The sequence below is a fragment of the Myotis myotis genome, unplaced genomic scaffold (genome assembly GCF_014108235.1).
Source record: "Myotis myotis isolate mMyoMyo1 unplaced genomic scaffold, mMyoMyo1.p scaffold_m19_p_3, whole genome shotgun sequence".
Lineage (NCBI taxonomy): Eukaryota > Metazoa > Chordata > Mammalia > Chiroptera > Vespertilionidae > Myotis > Myotis myotis.
The window spans coordinates 180,014,514-180,027,392 of NW_023416335.1; the positions used below are offsets into that span (position 1 = coordinate 180,014,514).

Genomic DNA, 12,879 nt, shown 5'->3' on the forward strand with positions numbered 1-12,879 from the left:
ATATGTGAGTATACAGTTACCTTTTATTTTAAAAAGAATAGAACCCTCTAATGGATTTTAGATTAAAATCCAAGGCCTTCCCTTAGCCCTTTCCAACCTCATTCACTTCCTACTTCTCTCTCATGCACATCATCCTGCATGCAGACACAGTGGCATTTCTCTCACCACAGAGCCTTGGTAAATAGTCCCCCTTATCCACAGGAGATACATTCTGAGACCCCAAATGGATGCCTGCAACTGTGGATAATACCAAACCCTATATATGCTATGATTTTTCCTATGAGAACATTTAATTTATAAATTATTCACAGTAAGAGATTAGCAACAAAAACTAATGACAAAATAGAGCAATTCTAACACTATATTGTAACAAAAATTATGTGAATGGGCTCTCTCTCTCTCTCTCATAATATCTTATTGAATTGTACTCACGCTTCTTGCAATAATGTGAGATGATATAATGCCCACATGATGAGATAAAGTGACAGAACAGTGTAAAATTTAAAACTTAAAAATTGTTTATTTCTGAAAATTTTTATTTAATATTTTTGGACTGCGGTAGACCACAGGTGACTGAAACCATGAATAGTGAATCCTTGGATAACGGGGGACAGCTGTACTTGCTATTCCCTCCACCTGGGAAGCGCCCCCTCCTGGCTCTGCCTAATCATCCTGGTCTCTGCTTAAGTGTTGCAGTGAACACTTCATTTAAAGTAGCACCTCTCTCACAATCTGCCCTTACCTGGATTTACTTTTCTCTCATTAGAAACTGATTTAATATATATATATATATTTTAAATTTGAAGTTCCTAGGATGAGAACCTTAAATTTCCTACTATCCCTTCTCTTTTCTATGTGTTCTGAATTTGGAGCATTTGATTTGAAAACAGGATGGAATTCCTTCAATAAATTAAAAATGCAACTGCCTGATAACACAGTGATTCCACTTCTAAGAATATACCTGCAAAAAGCTGAAATACTAATTCGAAAGTATATATGCACCCCTATATTCATTGCAGTATTATTTACAACTAGAGGCCCGGTGCACAAATTCTGCACGGGTAGGGTCCCTAGGTCTGACCTGCGATCAGGGCCAATCTTCCCTGGCTGCCAGAAGCTGACCCCACCCCTCTCCTCCACTGGACCTGTCGCCCTCTTTATGTGGAGCAAGCAGTGGGGCGATTGGGGCCCCGCTTGCCCACACCCACCTTGGCCTGGTGCCACCCGCATCTGCCACCACCCACCTCCGGTTCTCCATTCCCCATCTGGTGATTGGAGCCTGCCGGCTAGGGGGAGGGATCGAGAGGTTGGCTGGCAGGCCCTGATCGGGCAATCGGGGCCTGTGGGCTGGGAGCAGCTCCTGTGTTGAGTGTCTGCCCCCTGGTGGTCAGTGTGTGTCATAGCGACCGGTCATTCCGCTGTCCAATTGATTTGCATATTATGCTTTTATTATATAGGATAGCCAAGACTTGGAAGCAGCTCAAGTCTCCATCAGTAGATGAGTGGATACTTTTACACATTGAAATATTATTCAGCCATAAAAAAGAAGGAAATCTTACATTTTGCAACAGCATCGATGGGCTTGGAGAGTATTATGCTAAGTGAAATAAGCCAGTCAGAGAAAGACAAGTACCATATGATTTCACTTATATGTGGAATCTAATGAAAAAAATATAATAATCAAAATATAAACAGACTAAACGATACAGAGAACAGACTGACAGCTTTCAGAGGGGAGGGGGGTTGGGGGGTTGTTGGGTGAACAAGGTGAAGTGATTAAGCAAAAAACAAACAAACAAAAAAACACCCAAAATTCATAGACACAGACAAGAGCATGTTGATTATCAGAGGTAAGGGAGTGGGGGAGGTAGGAGAGGGTAAAGGAGGAATAAAAAGAAGGAATCAATTGTGATGGAAGGAGACTTGACTTGGGGTGGTGAACATACAATGCAATATATAGATGATGTTTTATAGAATTGTACACCAGAAACCTACATAATTTTATTAACCAATGTCACCCCAATAAATTCAATAAAATAAAAAAATTAAGCAAACAAGAAAGACCTATAAAAAAACACACAGATTCTCTGTATTTTCTTTCCTTTTTCCAATGGCTCCTTATATGTCTATGTGAATTTAAGGGTTCTGAAGTACAATGGATGTTCTGTATTCTGTCATGCTTATCCCTGTTCACTGTTATTTTCCTAAATAACTAAAGTTTAAAAGAGTTGGCCTGGACTCCACTTGCTATGAATCTGCCTCTGAATGACTTAGCTCTTCTTAATTCTCTTCTAGACATTTTAATCAGCCCATGGTATAAAGACAAACTTCAAGAGGATCCTTAGAAGTCTTGGACAAGCCTCCCTGTATGTGGCAGGTATGTCTCTGTTTAGACACTGTGCAAGACATGTAACTTTATTCTTCTGTAAATAAATATAAATTATATTTAGATTCTAGAAAGGATATTTAGATTCTCCCTTTAACCATGTGGCAACATTCTGAGATTGCATCTAAGTTCTAGGTGAGTTTATGAGGTACCAAGCTTTTGAGGGATGATGCACCTGCTCCTTGGCTGACTGAATGGAGAAAGAAGCACGATTGAAGGAATTGAAATAAAATACTTCAAATATTATACTCAATATGATAAAAACATTGCCTCTTTTGAGTACCTACCTTGTGACTTTAATCTTTATAATATTCCTGAATCTTTTATATTAAGGGTTTGACATTTGAGGAAATCAGGAGTATTAATTTGCTAGAGCTGCCATAACAAAGTACCACAGACAGGGTGTCTTAAACAACAGGAAATCATTGACTCACTGTTCTGCAGAGTAGACGTCAGAAATCAAGGTGTCAGCAGGGTTGGTTCTTTCTGAGGGCTGAGCGAGAAGAATCTGCTCCAGCCCTTATCCTTGGCTTGAGATGGCATTTTCTCCGTGTCTTTAAATATATTTTTATTGATTTCAGAGAGGAAGGGAGAAGGAGGGATAGAAACATTAATTATGAGAGAGAATCATTGATGGGCTGCCTCCTGCACATTCTCCTCCCCCGCCCCCCACACACTAGAGACCTGACTGGGAATTGAACTGTGACCTCCTGGTTCATAGGTTGATGCTCAACCACCACCGAGTAACACTGGCTGGCTACTCCATGTCTTTACATTGTCTTTCCTCTATGGGTGTCTGTCTCCATGTCCCAATTTCCTCTTTATATAAGGACACCAGTCTTACTGGATTAGGTCCCACACTAATGACCTCTTCTTAGCTAATTATATCTGCAGTAACCCTATTTTCAAAGGTCCATTCTGAGATACCGGATGTTAGGACATCAACATGTGAATTTGGAGAGATCACAATTTAATATATAACACCAGGGTTCAAAGAGGCTCACTGGCTTTAACTCAGACCATGAAATGCCATTGCAGGAATTCTGCATCATAACCACGTGACTCTAGAGTTTGTGTCCTTTATGCTGTACAACACTTCATCTCAGGCGACTCTTGAATGCAGGTCTGTGCAATGAGGGGAATACTGTCTTTCCTTCAGCAACCAAACCAGGCATGGGTCGATTAAGGAAAAGAACTCCTACTTAGACATAAAGTCATGCCATTGCATAAACTCAGAATAGCTCGTCTTACACAAAGGAGAACAGGAACATGTTTGGGAGGAGATCCAATCTACCACATCATACCATAGGTTAGGCAGTGAATTTATACCTAAACTAGAGTTATAGATTATGGCAGGATGCAAATAGGTCTGAAACTACTAAAATGGTGTCAACTTGAGTTTGGTGGTGTTATTCCTACGTCTTGTGGTTGGCATGTTTGGTGCTCTTGACTAGTATTCATATCTAAAGAGGCCCTGTGTATGTGGTCTGCTCATGTAGGGCATATATAAACAATGTGTACTAAAATAACATAGTTAAATCATGCAAAAAAGGGGGAAAATCTCTGCTCTGAAGTTCCTGTAGGCATTTAACTGGATAATGATAATGATAGCTCTACTAAAAAAGGAGAAAATATGTTCAGCTTCAATGAGGATTGTATTTAGGAGAATTGTCAGATTATTTTGGATATTTTCCTTTTTAAAACAATTTTTTATTGCATCCTAATGGGAGATAAGAATTATAATAGTGATTCGGAAAAGTGGCTTTGTGCATATAAACATAATTTGAGTCTTGTAGTAGTCATCACTGTTTTATTCCAGATGGCAAAAAAAAATTATTATTTTTTTCAGTTATTGTCTGAAATATATACCTAAAGAAATAAGTCCCTTATAAGATTTTTCTTGCCAAAATTCTAGTAGATGCTCACTTACCGAGAAATATGTGTACTGCGAAATATTTAAGAAAAATACACTTTAATGAAGCTGTGCTGATGATATTTATTTAGCTAATTGTGTACAGGAATCTAAACATGATTTAACATAGAGTAGACTGTTGGCCATGTAGATAAGCCTCTCACAGGTGTGCAGAGTTTTGAGAATGAGACAGCAGATCTAATGAAAATCAGAGTAAGCCTCTAAGAAATATTTTATTGTAAATCAGATTTCCCATTATAAAACAAGTGCAGCCACATAACAAAAATATTTTAAAATAAGGGTAAAAAGTGCTAACATTACCAGTAAGCAAAAGCGATAAAAGTAACCTTTTGGTATATGTGTTTATCCTCCTTTTTTATTTATTTGTTCGTTTGAGGATTACTGAGCACTTACTCAATGCAGACACTTGGGAAATAAGGAGTACTAGGAAAAGGTTCTTGCCCTGAAGTAACTGTTAAATTACCAGGGGAAACAGATAGTGAAGGAGGCCTTTTAGTAGGTGATAAGTGTCATACTGGAGGATTGTGGGCCAAAGAGCTTACTGTCAACTCTTGTCAGGTAAGCTAGGATAGAAACATGTGAAGAAATCTGTTAGCCAGAAAAGAGAAGAAAATAATTTTGGTTTGAGGAAAGAACATCTGCTAAAGTATGACAGGATTGAAATAACATCATACAGGAACTGTAAATGATGCATCATGGAGAAGTAGGTGGAGGTGACATCATGGAAGGATTAGTGCCAGTTAGCCTATTGGCAAGAAAGTTTTCAAGTAGGGAAAGAATATGTGTAGAATTCTATTTTTGAAAAAAATAATCTTTAGCAATATGATTGACTAGATGGCTTAGAAATTACAGCCCTTAGGAACTAATGGTTTGGTAAGGAGCCGTATCTATCTATATATAAAGAAGCTGTAATGAAGGTTAAATAAATGATGCTTGGCTTGCATGGGCATCTAGCAGCATTTTGGTAGGGATTCTAAAATGAATTCTCATGATTATATATTTTTATAAAATTTTCAAAAAATATGAGTTTTTAACTTCAATCAGCTGTGAGTACTTTCACTTTCTATATCCCTACTCCTCTGGTATGCTTCTCTTACTGTTGGCATTGTGTCAGATTTTGTATTTGCAAGTTTACCTTTTTCTTTTTACTGTAACAGGGACCCCAAATTGCATAAACGTAGGCCTCACTTTGCAGATCCATCTCCAAGATGACATTGCAGCAATTCAAGAGAAATGGCAGGTTCTTAAACCAAGATAGTAGCTGTAGGGATGAAACAGAAAAAGATATGGAAGACTAACGGGGAGGAATTATTGGCTATGCTATTGCGAGGGAAAGGCTAGTTCCAAGATTTCTTATTTCTATAGCTCTGTGAATGGTAGGGCTGCTAACAGGAAAAGAATGGTAGGGGCAGGTCACTATTGTAAATAATAGTTTATTGAACATCTTTACGTGTGTGCATGTTTCATATTTTTGAATTTGCAAAAGTGGATTTACTGTATCACAGTGTATAAGAATTACAATGGATTTTGTTATCTATAACTGAAGTCTTTCTGAGATAGATTATGTCATTAAACACTGCTACAATTAATGTATAAATGAGTTTTCTTGTCTATTCCCACTAGCATTGGGCATTATAATTAGCAAACTAAATTATTGGGTAAAATCAGTATCTCCTTTTCATCTTATTACTCTAAGGGGAGATAAATACGATCCATTATTGTGACCTCTCCATAGGAACCTACTTTCCAGGGGTGGTTTTGTGGTCTTTTCCTGGTAGGGATTTAGGAAGCATTAGAAGTTAGTTGTAAATCTTTTACGTAATTAGTTATGTTATGTACTCCAAATGCATGCATATATACATACAGGGGTGGACAAAAGTAGGTTTACAGTTGTAATACAAATCAAAATACAGTAATTATTAAATAATAATACAAGAATAAACTGTGTTTCATGTATTTAAAACTGTAAACCTACTTTTGCCAACTCCTGTAGATTATAAAACCTAGAAGTAGGTGGGGCTAAAACGGTGCTGTAGATTAGATAGTTTTAGACCATGTATCGGCAATGTTTTTTTCTAATAAGGACCAGATACTAAATATTTTAGGCTTTGTAGGCTAGATGAAATTGAGGCTATTGCATACATACTTTAAAAGGGAAATTTTTTTCCCCACAAAATTTACATTGACATAGTTCAAAATGTAATGATAATAATTGAGTAAATTTTTCATAACAGAAGTCTAATAATGAGAAAAATTGAATTCTTTTTGGGGGAAGACATTTCACTTAGTTGTAGTTCAAAGTTAATGTTCTCTATCATCAAATTGTGTGTAAGTGTTAATTCATTAAATCATTCTTATTTCACAGGCAGTGAGCTGGATTTGGATCACAGGCCAAATGGTGCCAACCCCTGTTTAAGACAATGACATTTAAAAGTCATTTTTTTTCATTAGTCTTTGTTAAATGTTTTATTTGATAATAAGTTTCAGTTCTGTTTTATACTTTATTTGAACCCATGGCAACCTACAACTAGTTAAACACTCACCAAAATGCACATGTGTGGGGCGTAGGTGGTTTTATTCTCCACTCCCAATGGTATTTCGGGATATATCTGAGGTAGCAACACTATTACAGTGATCCATTTTGTCTATTTAGGTTAACAGACCAGAGAAGTGAAACAGGAAACTAGACTTGGCAGATCCAAATTTGGTCTGTTGGAGTATGTATTGGAATGACTTTGAGTATTCCTGTTGTTGACTTTGCGTTGGCTATAATTGGTTCTGTTCATTAAAGTCTGTTTCTACAAAGTTTGGGAGGTCTGTGCTTTGGTTATAGCTTTGCTGTTGCTCAGCAACATTCCAAAATGTCTTTATTCTTCCCCAACCCTCCCTCACAAACTTCATGTCTTAAAATATATTTTATCGCTTTCACATTACATTTGCTAATGGTTTTGGTGGCACTGCTACCGAGTTCCTATGGCTTTAAGAAAGAAAAGAAACAAAATGAAAAGATATGAAGATTTTAAAAGCTAATAAATAGGTCACTTCACTCACTTTAGAAATGGGGCCGTATATCCCGAAAGTTTCAGCTGGAATTTGATTCCTAAATACAAGATGAATTTTTTAAAACTCTTAATGAATGGTTTTGGAAGTCTATTAAAACTTGGATAAATTCAGCTACTTTCATGAGTAGCTGAATTATAGATTGGATTTCTTAAGAACTGACATTTGGATGGAAAGTTTATGTTTTATCTTTTTAGACAATATGGTACAAAGAATTGGTTTCTCTCTAATGCATAATCAAAGATAATTCAAATGAATAAACTCAATATGAAAACCTTATTTTAAAAAATATAAAAAGTTTTTCCTACATTACTGGTGTGTAGAATATTTTGACTTAATATTTTGTTTAATGGATAAATATGCTGTACCTATTTATACGACCATAACTATGTGTATTTTTTAAGAGAAAAATGTATTGTTACATTGCAATTTTTTTTCTGAGACTCAGCATAGGAGAAAATTCCATTAAAATAAGTTTGGGGAATTATTTTCTTCTCATTTATTTCCATAGGCTCTTTGGAAAGCAAGATTCCAAATGCATGTTACCATAGTTTTCCTGCCAGTAGCTAAACTAACTCAGCCTGCTCTTCTCAAACATTATCTTGATTTTTTTTTTAGCTGCTGAAATATGTGGCAATTTAAAAATAAAATCTTTAATTCCACATTTTGTTTATACTTTAGATACAGAAGGTCTTTGTTGTTTTAGAAACCAGTACTAACAGCTTTATAATACCAAGAACAAAATTTGCTCCAAACACCATTCTTTTTTATTTTTCACTGAATTCTCCAATTATTGTTAATTACCATTGGGATTCCTGTATCTTAAAATAAATTCTTTTTAATAGATACTTATAATTACAATTATTGACAAATATCTGATATTTGTTATTACAGAAAACAAAAACACTTGTTCAGTTAGAAAAGGAGTAAATTATTTTACCCAAGGCAAACGTAGCCTTTAGGGCCCTTCTCTCTTATAATTTCTTTCCAGGGTTTGGGTAGACAGTGTGTTCAGTTGATCTCATGTTTTGTAAAATTAGCAAAGTAAACAATTTTAATTGCAATCATTTATGACCAGCACCTCTACTTTAACCTTCCTCCATTCCTTTCCTGTTTTGCAGTGGCTTTGGCGAGGCCATGGGTTTGTTTTGGTGTGTGTGTGGGGGGTGTGGTCTAATAAAAGAGGAGTCAGACTGAGGATAGAATGATTTTAAATTAAGTGCGATATAGTTATGGTGTTTGCAAACACTCCTATGTATAGTGAAGCTATTGATGATGTTCCACTTTGCCAAGTCACTGGGGCCTTGTGACACGCAGGTGAGGAGCCAGAGGCCATCGTGCCCTCTGACAGGCAATGACACTTGGCACATGCAGGTGGGGCAGACATCAGATTTGAGACATACAGAGCCAGAATCTACTCTGTGGAAACCTTTCTTGTTACTAGGATATGATTTGTGTCAGTGCCCAGTCACAATAGACATTCTCTCTTATCAGGGATTAGTGATTGATGCAGTTAATATTATTATTATTGCATCATATATATATAATTTTATTTTTTTTCATTGATATTACATAAATAGAATATCTTAGATACCTGTGCTTTTAAGGCACAAACTTGTAGCAATAATACAGGCAGCAAGCACCACTGTGTGTACAATTGCATGTTTTCTGAATTCCAAATATGTGTAGATAAAAATAAATTTTGATTACTATAACAAATTAGATGAAAAATGTATTATCTTTCTATTTTCTCTATAGAAAATGATATTTATAAAGAGACAATTAAAGAGTGCAGTCAACAATGGTAAGAGGGACAGCATTAGAGAGGTCAGAGAGCTAATTAATATGAATATATGCTTTCTTCCAGATTTTGTGATGTTTCTGATATTTTTCAGTAGTTTAAAGTAGTAATTTATTGGGGTATTTTTCACTTTAAATAAATATTCACTTTTACATTAAATTAAAATTTTAATTTGTATTCATATTCTAACATTGCATAAGCTTTGGGCCCCCACAAAACCTGGACCCACAGAATAAATACTTACTAAATATTTAGATACCATGAAGGTAAGGGTCACTTTTAGCCTAGCATAGAGCCTAGTATAGAACTGTTACTCATTATGTGTTTGGAACAGAATGCATTTCCATAATAATACTTAGTTATTTTTTTTCAAATGTTGACCAATACTTTATATGGACATTAATAATACTTATAAGTTGTAACTAAGAAGAATTTCTACCTTCTCAGGGCCTTGAGGTGATTAAACTATTCTACAAAGCATTTTCTTATGTGTGAAAAACTTAAAAGTCCTTAATTTAACCAGGGATTTGATATATGGAAATAGTATTTATTTGACCATTTACCTAAACTACCTTTTCTGCTTTAACTTGTCAAAGGAAAAAAATAAAAAGGAAGGAAGTATGAAGGGAGGCATGGGAGGAAAGAAGGAAGGGAAGAGAAAGCCTCATAAGTCGGAAGACTTTCTGATCAGAATCCTATATAATAAAAGGCTAATATGCAAATCGACCAAACAGGGGAATGACCGGTCACTATGATGCTCACTGACCACCAGGGGGCAGACACTCAACACAGGAGCTGCCCCTTGGTGGTCAGTGCCCTCCCACAGGGGGAGCGCTGCTTAGCCAGAAGCCGGGTTCGTGGCTGGCAAGCATAGCGGCGGTGGTGGGAGCCTCTCCCGCATCAGTTGGACATTCCCCAAGGGCTCATGGACTATGAGAGGGCGCAGACCGGGCTGAGGGACCTTCCCCCGTGAGTGCACAGATTTCGTGCACTGGGCCTCTAGTGGATTATAATGTTGTAATGGTAGGATAGTCTCTGAACAGGTGGGTCACATTCTGAAATGTGTCCAGGACACAGTTAGTAGTGCTCCTAGGATAGTAACAAAGTATTATTAAGGTTGTCCATACATAAATCCTTGCAAATAGTAATTTTCAAACAAAAATATAGATAACTAGTATGTTTGTCTTGGTTATGTTTACATGTGTTTTAAATAACTCATTGTCACAAGGCAGTACTTATGGTGTTTCAAGGAATTAAGCCCAACATCTTCCTTTGGTCAACACATTTTGCCTTTTAACTTACACCCTGTCCTAAGCATCTCTGTGCTCACCTATCTTCCACTGGTACCTGGAGATTTAGACATACTCTTCCCAAGTACAGACAACCACCTTTTAAAGCATCCATTTGGGGTGCACAATTGGACAGGAGATCCCAAAGATGCATCCAGGGATGACTGTTCCTACATCATTCACCTGATTACTGCTAGGTGTGTCGATGGAGGACTTAAAAAGTGTTAGCTGGCTGGGCCGGTGTGGCTCAGTGGTTGAGTGTCAACCTCTGAACCAGGAGGCCATGGTTTGATTCTCTGTCAGGGCACATGCCCGGGTTGCAAGCTCTATCCCCAGTGGGGGGCATGCAGGAGGCAGCCAATCAATGATTCTTTCTCATCATTGATGTTTCTAGCTCTCTCTTTCGCTCCCTTCCCTCTAAAATCAATTAATACCTATATTTTAAAGTGTTAGCTGGATGAGGCCTGGCCTGACTGTGGGGGCTGCTGCCATGCCGGCATCTACAGGGTTAACCAGTCTTGCCAGCATGAACAATGGAAACGGGGCAGCTCTAAATGAAATGAGCTGAATATTTCATTCGGCCACTCAGCTGCCTGCTCCAGTTGCCTCCTTTACTAAAATAAGAGCTTAATCTAAAGTGACAACAACATCAGTTTCTGTGTGCTACAGTCACACTGAACATGATTTCCTTAACATAAACACTATTTACATGGCCCGCCTGGATATAGCAGGGAATCAGGAGCATGCCCTGCTGAGACACAGGGTACAATGAAGGACGAGGAGCAGGCAGCTAAGAATTAACATCAGCAAATGAAAGCCTGACCCTCAGAGGGCATGTTCCTGATACATTTAAAAATGAGAGAGCATTGCACCAGTAACCTTCGCCTTTGTAAAGACTATGCCATTTAAAATAAAATAGCACCTTTTCAGTTTAGACACTTAACCACATGCATTATGTCTGACCCATTTTCTAACTTACGTGACACTGGAGGATGGATCCCTCGCTGCAATTATTAGAATCTTTCAAACAATTGCAACCAATAGACTCCTTCTCATAGCAGCCTGCACTTCCTTGAGATAAAGAGGGCATTTCCTTCATTGAGGGCAGGCCAGACAGAGACGTCAGGGGAATGGGAGAGAAGATGTGACCCTTGAACTGATGGCTTTGATGTCAGTGCTCGTGGCACCCAGGAAAACCCTGTTGGGAAGTGGTTTTCAGCTTGAGAGTTCTGGAAGATTGGAAGCAGAAGCGTGGCAAGGCCCCAGCCCATCGGAGCACAAAATAACCTAAGTTACTTATTTTGGGCACCCCAGAATAGATAACGAGGGAGATAGCAATCCTGAATATGCATGATTGATGGTTTATTTCCGCAAGGAGGCTGTGATGGTGTTATTTGCACTCTGCACGTCACATTCTGGGAACTTTAAGGGTCACAAAATCTAGAAATATTTATTAGAATTATTGACATTTAATGGGATTTAGTGGCCTTTTTCTCCACCACCAGCTTCATAGATAAGAAAAATAAGGCACAGAGAACTTGTTCATACATCTGAAATCGCACAGCACATCAGAGAGCAATAGGAAAAGAATTTTGTGAGGTTATTTTCCTCAACTATTTCTACTTCCTTCAAATCACCATTAACACTTTAGTTTCTCTTTTTTAATATATTTTAATTGATTTCAGAGAGGAAGAGATGGAGAGAGAGATAGAAACATCAATGATGAGAGAGAATCATGGATTTGTTGCCTCTTGCATGCCCCTTAATGGGGATCGAGCCCGCAACCCAGGCATGTGCGCTTGACCAGAATCAAACCTGGGACCCAACATTCTATCCACTGAGCCAAACTGGCTAGGGCAACACCTTCATTTCTAAGATGGCTTTTTCTTTTTTTAAATATATTTCTTTATTGATTTCAGAGAGGAAGGGAGAAGGAGAGAGAGATAGAAACATCAATGATGAGAGAGAATCATTGATCGGCTGCCTTCTGCACGCCCCCCACTGGGGATCAAACCCGCAACCCAGGCATGTGCCCCTGGCCGGAATCAAACCCGGGACCCCTCAGTCCCAGGCTGACGCTCCATCCACTGAGACAAGCCGGCCAGGGCCAAGATGGCTCTTTTTAAAAAATTCCTCTTGATTGAGATTTCTAGATGCTCGATACCAGACACCGATTTGAGACTTCTAGGCTCTAATGATCTGAGGCTGCTGGCCAAATGGTAGCTCTTTTTAAAATTTAGTTCTGTGGTATCTGTTCCCATCCTCCAGGCTCCATGCCTGGGTGAGTGCTCCTGCAGTCCTCACCCCTGTGCTGGTAGATTTTAGATAAGGCTCTTGTTCACTGAAGACGAAAGGGACTGATCTTTTAAAATTACTTTCTTCTTTTAAGAAAGGCATAGTGAGTGACAGG

General features: G+C 38.0%; 1 protein-coding gene across 5 annotated transcripts in view; it reads left to right on the forward strand.

The window, feature by feature from the left end:
• Nucleotides 1-12,879, forward strand: part of SOX5 (SRY-box transcription factor 5) — a 971,461-nt gene that overhangs the window by 142,009 nt on the left and 816,573 nt on the right. For 4 of the 5 annotated variants that reach the window (XM_036296492.1, XM_036296491.1, XM_036296490.1 and 1 more), the window contains one exon: nt 2,296-2,377. The exons of the other annotated variant lie outside the window; for it this stretch is intronic. The gene's annotated coding sequence lies outside the window, so the exon portion shown is untranslated. The remainder of the gene's footprint in view (nt 1-2,295; nt 2,378-12,879) is intronic. 5 annotated transcript variants of the gene reach the window in all.